Genomic DNA, 14,618 nt, shown 5'->3' on the forward strand with positions numbered 1-14,618 from the left:
ACCAATAATAAATCATAATTTCATGACTCCCACATTCTGTTATAAGACCCTTTATGGGGTTGTGACCCACAGTTTAAGAAGTTGGGGAATACAGTATATGCAACTTGCACATATTTGACACAGGGACTTGCCATTTTTGAGGAAGTAGCTTTTGCAGATATTTTTTATCCAGAAAAGTCAAAAACACTCAGGCTTTTTTCCCGCCCATTTCTTTATTTAAGCTAAGTTGTTATATGATCCAGTCCATGTGATAAGGGTATTGGACCAACTGACTTCTAAAGTCTGTTCTGGTTTTAAATCTTGTTTTGGGGGATGATGAAGATGATGTATGCATGTGTGTGTACATGCTTGAATACATGCATAAATTATAAACCTTCATTGACACCCTACTGTGTACCTAGCTATCCCTGTGCTTGACCAAGCTATGGGAGACAGAGAAATAAAAATGCTGTCTTGTTATAGGAGATAAGTAAGGGTGTTGTAAGACTTAAATGAGATAATGGATGTAAAGCACTTTGCAAACCTTAAAGTGCTATATAAATGCCAGTTATTATTATTGTTATTATTAGTCTACAGTCACCAGGCCTTCAGTTTGGTTATGATTTCATTCCCTGAGTCTTCTACTGCATTCCTGCTCTGAGCCCAAGTAATGTTTATAGATCAACGCAGCAGTGAACTGATAAATGTTTAACAACCAGAGTCTGGGGGTAGGGTAAGAGTGAAGGGAGGGAAGAGAAATGTATGGACACACACCTTTAAGTTTAATTTGCTTTGTTAAGTCTTTCTCTATCATTTTCTTAAGACTAGATAACGATAAATCAAATCCTAATTTGTAAGGTTGTCAATTTCTAAGGTATAAACATTCATATTGAAAATTTAACAATGGGCTCTTCCAGGTTAGTTAGAGCGGCTCCAGCACATGCCCAGAAAGCTCACCTAGGGAGCAATATAAAGCAGAGACAGTGTGCTGTAGATCTTGGCGTCAGGAGATTTCTTTGAATCCCTGCTGCACTGTTTACTAGCTATGTAGAATGAGGCAAATCCCTTTTTATCTCTTGGGGCTTCAGTTTTCTCCTCTATAAAACGACCAGATCACCTTGGAGTCCTTTCCATGTCCTAATCCTATGATCTAATGATCAAAAGGAGCTCAGAAAGGCCCAGAATGGAGAGTGACAGAAGGAAAGTTGGGAATAGATTTAGAGATGATGGACAAACTGATATAAATGATGAAGGAGGAAGCATCAAAGTCTCACTTGCCTAAGCACAAAAATGAGTTCTGCCAACCTTTCAATATCAGATTTCAGAGCAGTTTTTGAGGTCATGTAACCTCTTTGAGGTAATTTTCTCAACGGTAAAAAAAAAATGAAGGGGTTAGAGCAGATGGTCTCTAAAATCTCTTTAGTTCCAAGCCTATGTGCACATGACCATCCTGTCTTACCCTTTGGATTTAGAAAGAAGAACATTCTCAGAGAGGGGAAGTTCAGTAACTTACTCAGTTAGGCAGGTAGACAGGGACACCTTTGGGACTAGAACCCACACATTTCAGTGCTCATATTTCTCCTGTGAAAGAGAAACTCTTTATAAGGGTTTCAAACTCAAATAAAGTCAATCTCTCCTTTGTATGTAATAGATGTTTAATAAGAGTATCATTTTTTCATTCTGTTAAATGGGAAGATTGGATTGGATGATTTTTAAAATCAATCAATCAACAAATAAACTCTCTTACTAGTGGTAAGTGCTCAGTTAAGCCTTATAGATGCCAAGGCAAAGACAGTCCCTGCCCTCAACTCATTTCCATTGGAATGGGGGACTTAACTTATAGATAATTAAGTAAAAATATAAACATTGTTGGAAGCTAGAGCTAACCTGAGAATAGAAGGGTCAGGTTCCATTAAGGATGGGATGGGGTTGGAGTGGGTGGGAAAGATGCCTTTCACATTTGACATTCTGTAGAAATTTGTTTTGAATGACAGTAAAAAATCCACCAGGTTTTATCTGTAAATTTCTTCCTGTCTACCATCTGGGAATACATTTTAAAATGGATAATTAGGTCTGAATAATGGATAAATGGCTCTTATAGTTGAAGGAGACCTTCAAGATCATGTCTTCCAACTGCTTCATTTTGCAGATGAGGAAAACTGAGGCCCAGGACCTGAAGCACTGCTATTAACATTAACTCTTCCAGAGGTGGATCATTAGTCTCACCAAATTGTAAAATTGGATGTAACAACAACAACAACAACAAATGTTCTCTTTGTCCAATGCACAACTCCTCGCTTTTTCCCCTATTAAACAATCCTTTTCCACAACAAAGCAAAAAACCTGTTACCTGTATTGTTCTGTAGTCAGGGATTTTCACATGTCTCCTCAGTCATTTTGTTTCTGTGGCACCAGAATGTGGCACTTTTCATGAAAGATGCTTGTTTTCGTTTATTTGGTTAATCTTGTGAGGTTCAACCCAAAGCTAGAGGACTAACAGGAACGTTTCACACTTTTCTGAAAACTTATGTGACACAGAGAGGTGACTTTACAGGAGGCCTGTTGTTAACACCTGCATTCTTTATCCAGGTGTTGGGCTAACATGCTCACCTCAGGTATTCACAAAGATTTCTCAGGAAAGAGGAAGAAGCAGACTGCAGTTCAGGAGGATTTATAAAAATAGATTTCTTCTCCCCCCACCAAGACTTGGGAAAAATTCTGAAGCTGTTTTAGCAGGAGGAGGGTATGTGTTCATGTATGTATGTATACATGCCTCTGTGTATGTATGTATGTGTGTGAATGTGAATCAGGGGTAGGAGGGGACACCTTCTTAGAGTATGGGGTTATAAACCTGCATCAGATCTCTGTCTGTGTTTCTCTCTGTGAATCTTTCTCCTTGTGTGTCTCTTTCTCCCTATCTTTCTCTCCCTCTCTCTCCCTCTCCCCTCATATACACACACACACACACAGCACACACATGTATATGCATATACACATATATACACATGATATATAACATATATACACAACATACATGTATATGCATATACATATACATATACACACACATATATATATATACACGGTATATAATTTTATATATATATATATATATACACACATGCAAGTAAGAATTTTCTTTTTTGGGGGAGGGGGAGTTTCAATTGACATGTAAGAGAGTTTCGTTTCCCAAAAGTAAGATTTGTTTTTAGAACAAGTATTTCTGATGCCAAAGGATCTCTTTGCCTAAAGAAATTAACTATTTCTTAAAATACGATGGGAAAGTGCAAAGACTCTCTTTAGGTGATGTAGCTAACAGGGGTCTCCTCCTCTTTGTCTGTTGCTAATGTCAGCATCAGGAAAAGCAGATTTCTTCCCCTCTCAGCTCTGTTCTTTAAGTGTGGTTGGCACCCTATGCTCACTATCGGTGTTAATATATCCAAACTTAGAATGAGTCAAGAACAGTTAAAAATGTATATTGAAAACATTTAATATATTTTGCACAATCTTGACCAGAATAGCCCAATATTTTAGAGGAATAACATGCCACTCAGAAAGTGCAAATATAGCCTAGCTCATAGACAGAGAACTTAGAATAAAAAGGTTTATGAAACAGAAGTCTGGGGGATATTTGGGGTAGTTTGGCCTCTGAGAGTTTATCCAAAGGGGTCTACATACTTTGTCTTTTTATGAAGGCAATTCACTGCTCTCAGCTTTTAAAACTTTGAGTATGAGAACATGAAAAATAAATCCCCTTCATTATTAGGGAGGAACATTTCTAGTAATAAATAAAAAATTTAAAAAACCAGATTATTTGTCTTTATCATTTTAATAAGATATGCAAACTTATTTGAAAGCTAGATAGCTTCAAAATCATATATTTCACTTAAATCCATTTTGGGGAATTAAAAAAAAACTCCAAAAAAGAATTCACCATTTCAGCTGTTTTGGGCACAAATGTGCTTTCCACTTTTTTGCATGATTTTGATAAAATTAGGTCAAAGAAATTTTCATCTGAAAACAGTACTTTGTCATATTATCTACAACACATGTCTAGCAAATTTATAAATCCAGTATTCATCTGAATAAAGTTCCAAATCATAATGAATGGTTTAGACAGCATTATCATCAATTTTCTGCAGGTGCAGCTGTGGAAATCAGTCACTTCAATCAAAAGCTTCTGTCAACTTCCACGGTGCTGTCATTTTTTACATGCAGATATTGCTGAAATTAACAAAAAAGACAGTTCTCAGAATGCTTTTACATCCCTTCTACCTTTGGGTGGTGCTTTTGAGCAGTGCTGCTGGAGGATTTGTCTGGTGAAATTTAACAGTATTCTTTCTTTCTTCTTCTTTTTCTTCTTCTTTTTTTTTTTTTTTTTTTTTTTTTTTTTTTTTTTTTACACTTTATACTAACATAATATTTCTTTTGTGATATTATGGAGATAAAATTGCACTGTGTGTTTTAACACACATTACAACAACCTCTTAAGGCAAAAAAGTAAATTCATGCAAATGAGTTCTAGAAAGTGAAAAAAGATTTGTTTTGTTCCATAGTTCAGGGTAGGACCTGCTACTGGGTGTGCATGGGGGTCTGCCTTTGCTTCAAGAGTCTTTGTGGTTCTGAATTTCCTAGCATCTTCTCTTGTTTGTCTCTGTGCGTTAGTATGATTCGAACTCATCATAGAAGCTGTTCCTCAAAGTCATAGCAGAGAAGGGGAAAAATAAACCCTGGTGATGTAGCCCCTCATAGCTGCATTGACCACACTTAAATATGTCTTTTTCAATCCTTGCTTGGATTGATTTTGGTAAGTTATGGGAGTCACAACTTTCATTCCCAGTGGGTGTCAGCTGCTGGACAATTCCTATTTTCATTAATTCTAGCACCTATGCAGACGCTCAGCTACTTCTTTCCATAGGATTAGCCCTTCTCAGGTCTTTCTGGGTACCCCAAAATGCTGGGGTGAGGAATCCTAAGAAGGGAAAGTTTGGGGATGATGTGGGAAAAAAAACCAGCAACACAACAAAATGCTTTCCCAACTCTGAAAACAGACAGAAGTGAAGAGTTTAATAGCACCAGCTACAAAGGGAAGGCTGTTAGCGATTTGAAAACTCTTTCTGTATATATCGGAAGCTAACATGCTTGTCTTCTCTGTTCTGAAAACCTTCCGTGGCTCTTAAGTATATGGACAGACAGAAAGCAGTTAGCCTAGGTTCCTCTGTGATGAATAGCGTTAACCTTTGGAGTGTTCAAAAAGTCAGTAAGTTTCCCTTTTTCATTTGTTTCAGTGGGGTCCAGAATAGAAATGCAGGTAGCACTAGATAAACTTCCATTGTCTGAGCTTAGCTCAGCCCCAGCCCCTGGACTGCTTGCAGCAGCTTGGAGTAGAGATGTGCTAATGTTAACTTATTTAAATTATCAGGTTATTTTTAGCTGCAGTAGCTTTCGGATTTATTAAACTGGCTTGAGAAATATTTAGGAGTCTTTTCCTTGCAGAAATCATTAATGGTCAATTACCTCGACATTTCTGTGCCTATATTAAAAAAAAAAACCCATGCATACACACACATACCTGGTTTCTGAAGAATGCAAATTTTGAAGAATATAATAAAAATGTACTTTTTAATAACTAGTTATGTCACTTTGCAAATAGCTTTGATGTAGGATATCAGCCCACGTGAAGTTGAAGCTACATCTGTGTCATCCATACCTGCGTTTATGAGACCTTCCCTGAGAGAGCAATTAGGGGAGTAGTGGTGGTTGGAGTCTAGGTAATATTTGAAACTCTGTGTGTGTGTGTGTGTGTGTGTGTGTGTGTGTGTGTGTGTGTGTGTGTGTACAGCAAAAAAAAAATAAAGATAAAAAGAAAAAGGAAGAAAAAAAAGAAAAGAAAAGGCTGAGATAACTCTTGGAGGAAGAAGGGAATTAATTGGTAGCTCCTACTTTTTAACCACTTGGTAAAATTATAGGTGGTGGTGGTGGTAGGTGTTCTGCTGAAAATGAAGTCTGCCACATAAAATTAGCCTGGGTCTAGAGCTTAAAGGCTGCATTTAGACATCATTATATGGAGTTAGAAGTTAAATGAGCTTTGTCTGCTTCTTGTCTTGTTTATGCCGTTTGTTAAAGATCTGAAATGTGTCATTCCTGCTCAGTTTTAGTTTATGACAATGGAGTGAAACTCTACAACTTTCATTTTTAGTCCTTTCTAATTTCCTCTGTGGGCTTATGGAATAGATCTTTCCTTTTTATTACTGGAATATAAAAACATTTGCTTGCTATCACTCTTAATACTAAACTATAGAACCTGTAATAAAATCCAAAGTAAAATTGAGTATCTATAAATCAATTAAAAGGGGGAGTACAAAGAAATTATTAAACAATATGTATAGTCAAAAGATGTCTAACCTTAACAGAGCTATGTATTTATTTTGCTTTTTTTTTTTTTTTTTGCTTTTGCTACCTAGCCAGTCTATTTCTTTCTTTCCTTTTTAGAAAAAGTAAATACTTGTGTCCTTGATTTTTTTTTCTCTCTTCTAACTGAAAGGAAATATCTCTCCTTATTTTCCCCCCTAAAAGGAAGGAAATGCACATTAAGGAAAATAAAGAAGTAGCTTGTGGTAGAGATAATGCTGGGTGTTTTGACTAAGCATGCCCAATGTTTTATTAATCAGAGCAATAGACTAAAAATGAATGCACTACATCTTTAAAAGTGCGCTAGTACCCAGGTACACGGGGATATTAGCAAAACCGTTGACCAAGCACAATGTGACTAGACAAATGTCTTCTCATTGTGTGATGCATGAAGGCCGTGATAGATGATTTCCAACAACAAAGCGCAGCCACTGAGACAAAATTAGTGTTGTTTTAATTACCAGTGTCTGTAATGTTATCTATCCATAACTGTCTTGAAATGGACTGTCAACGGGAAGAAGAGAAGAAGACTTGGGCTAATATTACTCCCTTGTAATATCTCTTATCTTCCCCCACCCCAAGTCCCAATGGTGTGCTTAAGAAAAAAAAAAAAAAAAAGCTCATGTTTTGCTCAAAACAGTTACTTATAGTCAAAAAATATTTCTTTAAAGAAAAATGCTTTTATCTTTTCTTTCAAAGGTAAAAAACAAGCAGTTCTTACTAACTATTATGTGGAGGTTAGAGTACTGAGCAAAAAAAAAAAAATAAAGGAACTTAGTCTGACATTCTTGAGCAAAAGTTTACATTCTTAGAGCTGTGTTTTTTGTCAGTCACAAAGAGCATGATGACACTAATAGGAAAGGAGATTCTTTATTTTTGAAACATCCTTGAGCCAAGATGGGCTGCTCTTCATACATTAGAAAGAGTGTGTATTGGGAAGATGAAGTATCCCTTACTTTTGGAGCTCAGGGGAGATGAAAGATAGTCCAGCTTTTGAAAATGGCCTGCGTGGCACATGCTACAAATGAGCAGGGAAAGCAATCGAGCTAATAGATTACAGTAATTATCCAATCTTTGGCTAGTTTGTATTGGCAAACTATAAATACAGTACACATTAGAACAAGGTGCTTACAGAATGTACATGAAAGGTCAATGTAATTTGCAAGTCGCTAGTCATTAGAATATGCTAAAAACCATTGCTTCGGGGCTCAGATTTTAATGATGAATACATTGATTATTAAGTAGCTGAGGAAAAATGTACCAGAGCTACTGTAGTGTAATGATAGGTCGCTTTATTTTGGGAAGGAAATCAACCAAGCTTCAGAATGCATGCATTGAGCAATATAATTGCAGTGAAGAAAATTCCTCAGAGGAGCTTGGCACGTATTAAAAGCAAAAACTTGAGACATGTTTGTGATAAGATTACTAATAAATCTCTGGTAAGTCTTAGACTCCTGACAATAACACGGCAACGGAGTACTTCATCTTCTCCATGCTTTAGAATTTAAGATCAGTCGCAAACAATCTAAATTACGGCTGATACTAGGCAGATGCAGTGCTGGGCGACCGTGCTCGTCATAAATCTCCCGTTCCTTATATGCAAATTAAACTCCATTTTAAAAGATAATTTTTCACATGGTGATCGCCTTTATTTGTGAAATGCTAGTGATTCTTAATGGGGAAAGAGGAGCTGGGATCTGGGCTCTGGGAATCCCAATGTAGGAGGGTGGTGGTTAATTTGGACTGTTCTGAGATGGGGCTTTTCCACTAACTTCTGCCTGAAGTTCACCACAGTCCTGAGCTAGATTGTAGCATATTCATGGACACATTTTCTCCAGCAGATACTTAAGCAGCTTATCTTTCTGGCTGTAAAGGTTTGCTTTGTTTATAACAAACCTTCCACTAGGAGACTAGGCTGAACCATTCCAGCTCTGTTTGGGAAAGACCCGTTTCACTCCCTCCAGCCCTTCTGGGCCAGAAATAGACCCCTTCACTCCCTTTTGTAACTTTCTCACTTTCCCATACATTTCATGTGATACCTGGGCTGCTCCAGCTGCATGTCATATCTGGAGTTTGAAGAGATTCCTCAGATAATTCTCCTACCTGGACCCTGGTCTCTTTCAAAAATAAAGTTAAAATGAAATTAGTTGTTTTGATAGCTCAGCCAATAACTATAAAAAAATAAATTTCTTATATTTCTAGGGACAATGAAACTTGTGCCTGAGTCCTGATAGATTAGGGCAAAAATCTCCTAATCACAGATTGTAGTCATGAAATGTTTGACTTTCAAACAGAAATACTGAATTTAATAAGATTCTGGGAAAGTTAGGAGGTATAAAAAGAGTTTCTTTCTTTTTTTAAACTTTGTTTGGATTTCCTGCCCTTTATGAAATGTTTCACTGTGTGTTCTTTCATCTCACAGATGTAGGTTGTTCCAACATTTGGAATATATAGAAAATCCCCTTCTCTTTTGGTCGAGGTGTAAATGGTGAGACCTGGAAAAAGGAGAGGCTTCAAGACTCAAGCTTTGAATTTGGGTAGTTAGTTCTTCCCAGAGTCCAATTTGCAGAATAGTAAAATAGAGAGGGATTTGACCCACCATTTGGAGCCAACTCAGTTTTAATCCTTACTTCACAAGCTTTTAACACGAGTGGTCCTTCTTCGAAAATAACAGGGCTAATAGATTTTTATTGTGATTATCGTTATGTCTGACTCCTGATGCCCCCATTTGGGATTTTTTTTGATACCAAAGTGGTTTGCCATTTCCTTCTCCAGCTCATTTTACAGAAAAGGAAACTGAGGCAAATAGAGTTAAGTGACTTGTTCAGCGTCTCACAGCTAGAAATTGTCTGAAGCCAGATTTAAATTCAGAAAGGTGTCTTCCTGACCCCAGACTTGGCACTATTTCCACCATGCTATAGATCTCCATTGAAGGAGAGAGTAAATATTCTGCTCAATCAACCCTAACTGAATTCATGGCTTCCGACCAAGAGCTTGAGCAAGTTAGAATATTCCTACCCTGAGGGGTTGTTATGTGTCTTCTACATTTTGGAGCATGAAATGGAAAGCTGTCCTTATTTTGTTTAAATTATTATTTCACATTTTCTTTTTTCCTTAGAAATAAGTAGCTAGACTTCAAATCTTGTTTGGTTGGCTTTGGGAACCATGTTCAAGTTGTACATATCAGAAAAAAAAAACCCTCATTATTTGTGTTTCTTTTATCTTTTGTCTCCAACTTATTTTTGCTCTGTACTCTATAGTATACTGGACCAGAAGTCAAGAAAACTTGGATTCAAATCCTTTCTAAGACCCTAGCTGTGTGGCTCTGGGAAATTGTTTAATTTCTGAGACTTAGTTTCCTCAGATTTAAAATAGGAATAATAAATGGGGATTAAAAAAAATCTATTTCCATGGTTATGAGATTCAAATGAGTCACCCTATATAAAGTAATAAAGTACTATGCAAATCCTAAATCAGAATATAATTGTGAGTTATTATTATTCTTTTTTTCCTCCCCCACTCTTCCATTATCTCCTTTCCCCTTTTCTTCTCTTCCTCTTTCTCCTTGCATCCCTCCCCCCTCTTCCTTCCCTCTCTTCTCCTTTCCTTTCTCTTTCTTCGGTTTCTTTCTGTTTTCTGTCATAGAAAAAACACCGTCATTGATCTTTTCCTCCGATATCTAGAAAATATTTCTGTTTAGAAAGAAATCCAGAAACTCTTGGGTTATTGGTCCTTCCCTGAACAGGCAGCCCCGTGGTACATACAGTACAGTAGAGCAGTATGATTTCCTCAGCATGTGCATTAAGGGGCAACACTACGCAAGGGTAAGGATATAAATATACTTTACAATTCTTAGCTTCCTCTCATCAGAATAGGTCATGAGTGGATGTAAATTTACAACAGGTGCTTATCAAATGTGAAAATGCTTGCAAATCAGAAACCAACTTTAGGGCTGTGCACGTATTTCAGTGACAGCTTTTGCAAGGGCTATGCTTGATGGTGAGCAATAATGTGGTTCGTCTTTAGTTTCTACATGAGCATCTCACTGGAGTCTGGCCTAAGGAGAATTACAGCATTTGAATGGCATGCCCTGGCACTGGGATGCAGCCCTGCTTAGTGAAACCTATATTTACCTTTGTGGTACACATCCATCTAATATCTTCAAAATTCCCAGAAAGGGCTGATTTTTTCCCCCTAAAGAATTATTTTTTTTTTCCTAATTGTGGGCTCCCACTGTGAAACCAAAGTGCCCGAGCTATCATTTCAGTGCTACTGGGACTGTGATGGGAACATTATTCACCTGGGTTCCTCTTCTTTTCTTCATGACTAAATATGTTTTGTATATATAAAGTAAAGGGATGGCTTCTTTTCCAGATCCTTTCTCCCTAAGCTGTAAGTTTCTGGGGATAATTGTGATTTGTGTGTGTATGTCTGTGTTCTCAACTGCACTTTTTTTCTCCCCGCAGCTCTAGCCCCCACCCCTTGGGGCATCACCCTCTCCCCCCCACCTCAATCTTTAAGGTTTGGTGGCAAGATGCTCTTGTTTTGAAGCCCATAATTAGCCCGTTCCAGAGATATTAATTAACATGTTAGAAATGTTTTCTTTATTAATGAGAAATTCACACATTCTATTTAAATTAATTTGTATAGTTTAAAATTAATTTATTGTGGCCTTTGATGACCCCAGATCTACTAAGACAAAGCTGGAGCATTGTAGTAACTGTTAAACCATTCATTAAACATTTTATGCAAATAGTGTTTGTTTATAAACAAATTAACTGCAAGGATTTTCAAAACAGGTGCTGTGTTGTGAATGCGTACTAAATGATGTGGTACTGAAAGAATTAATTAGACCTTCAGATGTAATTAGTTGCAATAATTTGCGTGATTAGCGGCTTGGTTAAGAAGTAAGACACACACATTGTAATGCATCGAGGAGTCACTGCAGTAGCTTTGTCTTTCACATGGCGAAGATGAGATTTCCCCATGTTTAGAAAATTTTTCAAAAAATTGCTGACATAGCTGGAGTTAATTGCCAAGGATCCTGTGGGGGGTAATGTTGTTTTTTTTTCCCCTTGGCTTCTTCCAATGCCTAGCCCCTGGATGCAATACAGTTTGTTTGCACCTCTATGAATTTTTAAAACAGAAAGTTGTTAACCCCAGATCCTTGGATCCCCAGAGGAAACGGTGATACTTAACACTTTCAGGGTTAAAAGACAGAACACAATTATTATAAGCCAAATGAAACATGTCCTGCATCTCAAGATCAGCTGGTATCGCTCAGGGAATAGCTGCAGTCATTCTTTTCACGTTCCAGTGAAAGTGTCTCTCGTTTTCTTGCCGAAGATGGGCCCCGCACAGCGAATGGTTCGACATGATACGCAATAGAAATGAGCCTCCTGGAACTGGTAATTGTCACAGCTGATAACTTGTTTACATGAATGCTAGTGCTTCAAAGGCAGAGTAATGGAAATTCCCAGCTACCATCAAGGCTCTCTACCTTTGTGGCTAAGTAGCACTCATCTGCAGAGTTTCTGGCCTGATTCCCAGGGGAAGGAAATCTCAGGAGCTCCTTCCTACCATCTGAGGTCCTGCTCAGAGCCTTGTTTCCAGGGTTCTCGGAGGCTCTAGAGGTGGTCACCAGAAAGGGTGGGATTGTGGAGAGAGATAGGGCCTGGGAGGTGTTGCTGGGACCTGCCTGGCAAGTGATTCCCCAAAGAAAATTTATGTTATTAAAAGATGGTGGGACTCGACAGGCTCCATCTGAAACATCTTACCCATAGGACAACTTCAAAGTGAACTGATCAAGAGATAGAGAAAGATCGTGTTTGGAAAGAAGCACACATCCTAATAGAGGGGTAGGGAACAAAGAGAAAATTGGTCAGAAATATTAGCAGCTGGTTCTGAGTTAGAGTTTCAAGTGGGAGCCAAAGTTCAACATGTGAGTAGATCTCTTTGGTATCTTATTGAATCTTGAGTTGTTCGGGGGAAAAAGAAATCCAGCTTTGGGTAATTATTATTCATGTGACACTGGAGAAGTCAAGTAACCTCCTTTACCTTGTTTTCCTCATTTTTAAAATAAAGGGTTTGAAATTGATGACCTCTAAAATTCCTTCCAACTTTCAGTCATTGATCCCATTACCTTGTGGTGTGAGCTCTTGCCATTTGGACAAATAACATGTCTTTTCTAGGCTTCAATATCTTCCTCTAAAGAAAAATATTTAAAGTAGGTGGTTTGTGAGGTTAGTTTTCTTTTAGTCCAGACATTCTATGGCCTATGTTCTAAAGCCCTTCCCAGTTCTGACACACTATGTGCTAACGTTCTAAGACAGTCTTTGTTTTATATTCTCAGATCCTTTCCAGTTGTGAGAAACCACAATTCTACTTTTGGTCTTGAAAGAATTGAAGATTCAGTGATTGGATCCCAGGCTTCTGTGAAACAGAAATGTTTCCTCCCCCCTCATTCCTGCCCTTTACTCCTGGGCTGTGTGTTTAATTCAGTTCATTCTCATTTTAAGTGTAGTGTTTGCGAAGCAGTCTTTAAGACGGACTTTTTGGGATAATGTTTGAACTTGAACAAAATTAACATTTGTATGTCATTGGTAGCTGCAATGCATCACTCAGGGCAGTGAAGGGTGGAAAGTCAAAGAATATGGGAAACTTGATTAAAATGAACCAGCGATGAAGGTTCTGAAAGATGGATACATATAGTCTAGTCTGCCTGTTAATTTATTTGGACTTTATTCCAATAGCAAAAGGGACATTTTTTTTCCCTGGGAAACTTTTAAGAAATTAGGTTTTAAAGCTGAAATGGTGAAGCTTGCACTACTCACCTTAAAATAGAATAGAATTTGATTTTATATGGTGCCTTTCATACTCAGGCACTTTATAATATTGAGCATCTATACCTCCTGGCTGAATGGGGAATGTGAAGGAGGGATATCATAAATGCATTTCAATAAAAGAAAGAACCAATTGGAACCTTCACTGGACATTATATAAAGAACGTTCCTTTGCATTTTTAAAAAACCTAGCTTAAAATTTTTAACAGCCAGTGTTAGGGGCAAGTAAGTGGTGCAGTAGACAGAGCACCAGTCCTGGAGGCAAGAGGAGCCGAGTTCAAATTTGGCTTCATATATAACATTTATAAACTTTGTGATCCTGGACAAGTCATTTGATCCAGATTGCCTCACCAAGAAAAAAAAGAGGCAGTGTTAGCACTTTCCTGCATTTTCTCTAAGAATGGTTATTCTACTATATAGTAATGATTCCAGAAAGATTCAGAAAGGTTTCGTCAGTCTTCCTTCAAAGAGAACTTGAATATGTCTTTCACCCATTTCTGCTAAGTAAGCTGAGTAGCTTCTCCCACTCATAGATCAAGGCAAGGAGACTGGTATTTATTCAACGTTCTCTCCCAGATCCTGATTTGAGAAGGGTGCCAAGGGAAACCATCCCCTAATTTTCCACTCAGCTGCAGGTCTTAAACACATGACTTGCCTGGGGCCCATAACACTCCTGAGTATAGCCTGAATCAGATTAAAATGTAATTGGAAGATATTTAATGAATACAACCCAGTTCCAAAGTCTATTGGTGTGGGACACTCTCTTTAATGGGGTGGAGTTGGTGAGCAGGAGAGCTTTAGGCCTTCCCCAGTATTATTCAAGTTCTCCTTGATTCATTTTGTGTTCTCTTCAAGTTTTCTGTTACTTTGGGTGTTTCTGACTTCTAGATTCAAGAAGGAAGATGGACAGAACCAACCCCAATTCAGGTTGCTGAAGAAAATGCTGGTGTGATAGGAGCAAGCAGACGCCATCATGCTACACTTGAGACTTTGGGGAGTCCTCTCGGGGGAGGTAAGGGTGGACTCTTTCTTCATTGAGCTGTTACCTCATTCCTAATGCAAGAGTTCTTTTACTCTATTTTGTCTGGTGTATTTTCTCCTATGTATACTTCCTCTGACTTCTGTTTTGCTGTTGATTTGGATAAATGGGTTTTCTTGGCTAATTGCTTTATTTGTGTGTTCATTGTAAGACTGGTATTCAGTGGGAAAGGGGTAAAGGCTTGGATGTTAAGCTTGGGCTCCTGCTTCCCCTTTTAATAAATGGAGATCAGAAGTTAGCATGAGCCTGATTATATTCTCTAAATCAGGGTCTCTTAAACTTTTTCCACTTATATTTTTTGTCCAAGAAAGTTTTACTTGATCCTGGGTATAAAGGGATATAAAATA

The sequence above is a fragment of the Sminthopsis crassicaudata genome, chromosome 2, assembly GCF_048593235.1.
Source record: "Sminthopsis crassicaudata isolate SCR6 chromosome 2, ASM4859323v1, whole genome shotgun sequence".
In the NCBI taxonomy this organism is placed as follows: domain Eukaryota; kingdom Metazoa; phylum Chordata; class Mammalia; order Dasyuromorphia; family Dasyuridae; genus Sminthopsis; species Sminthopsis crassicaudata.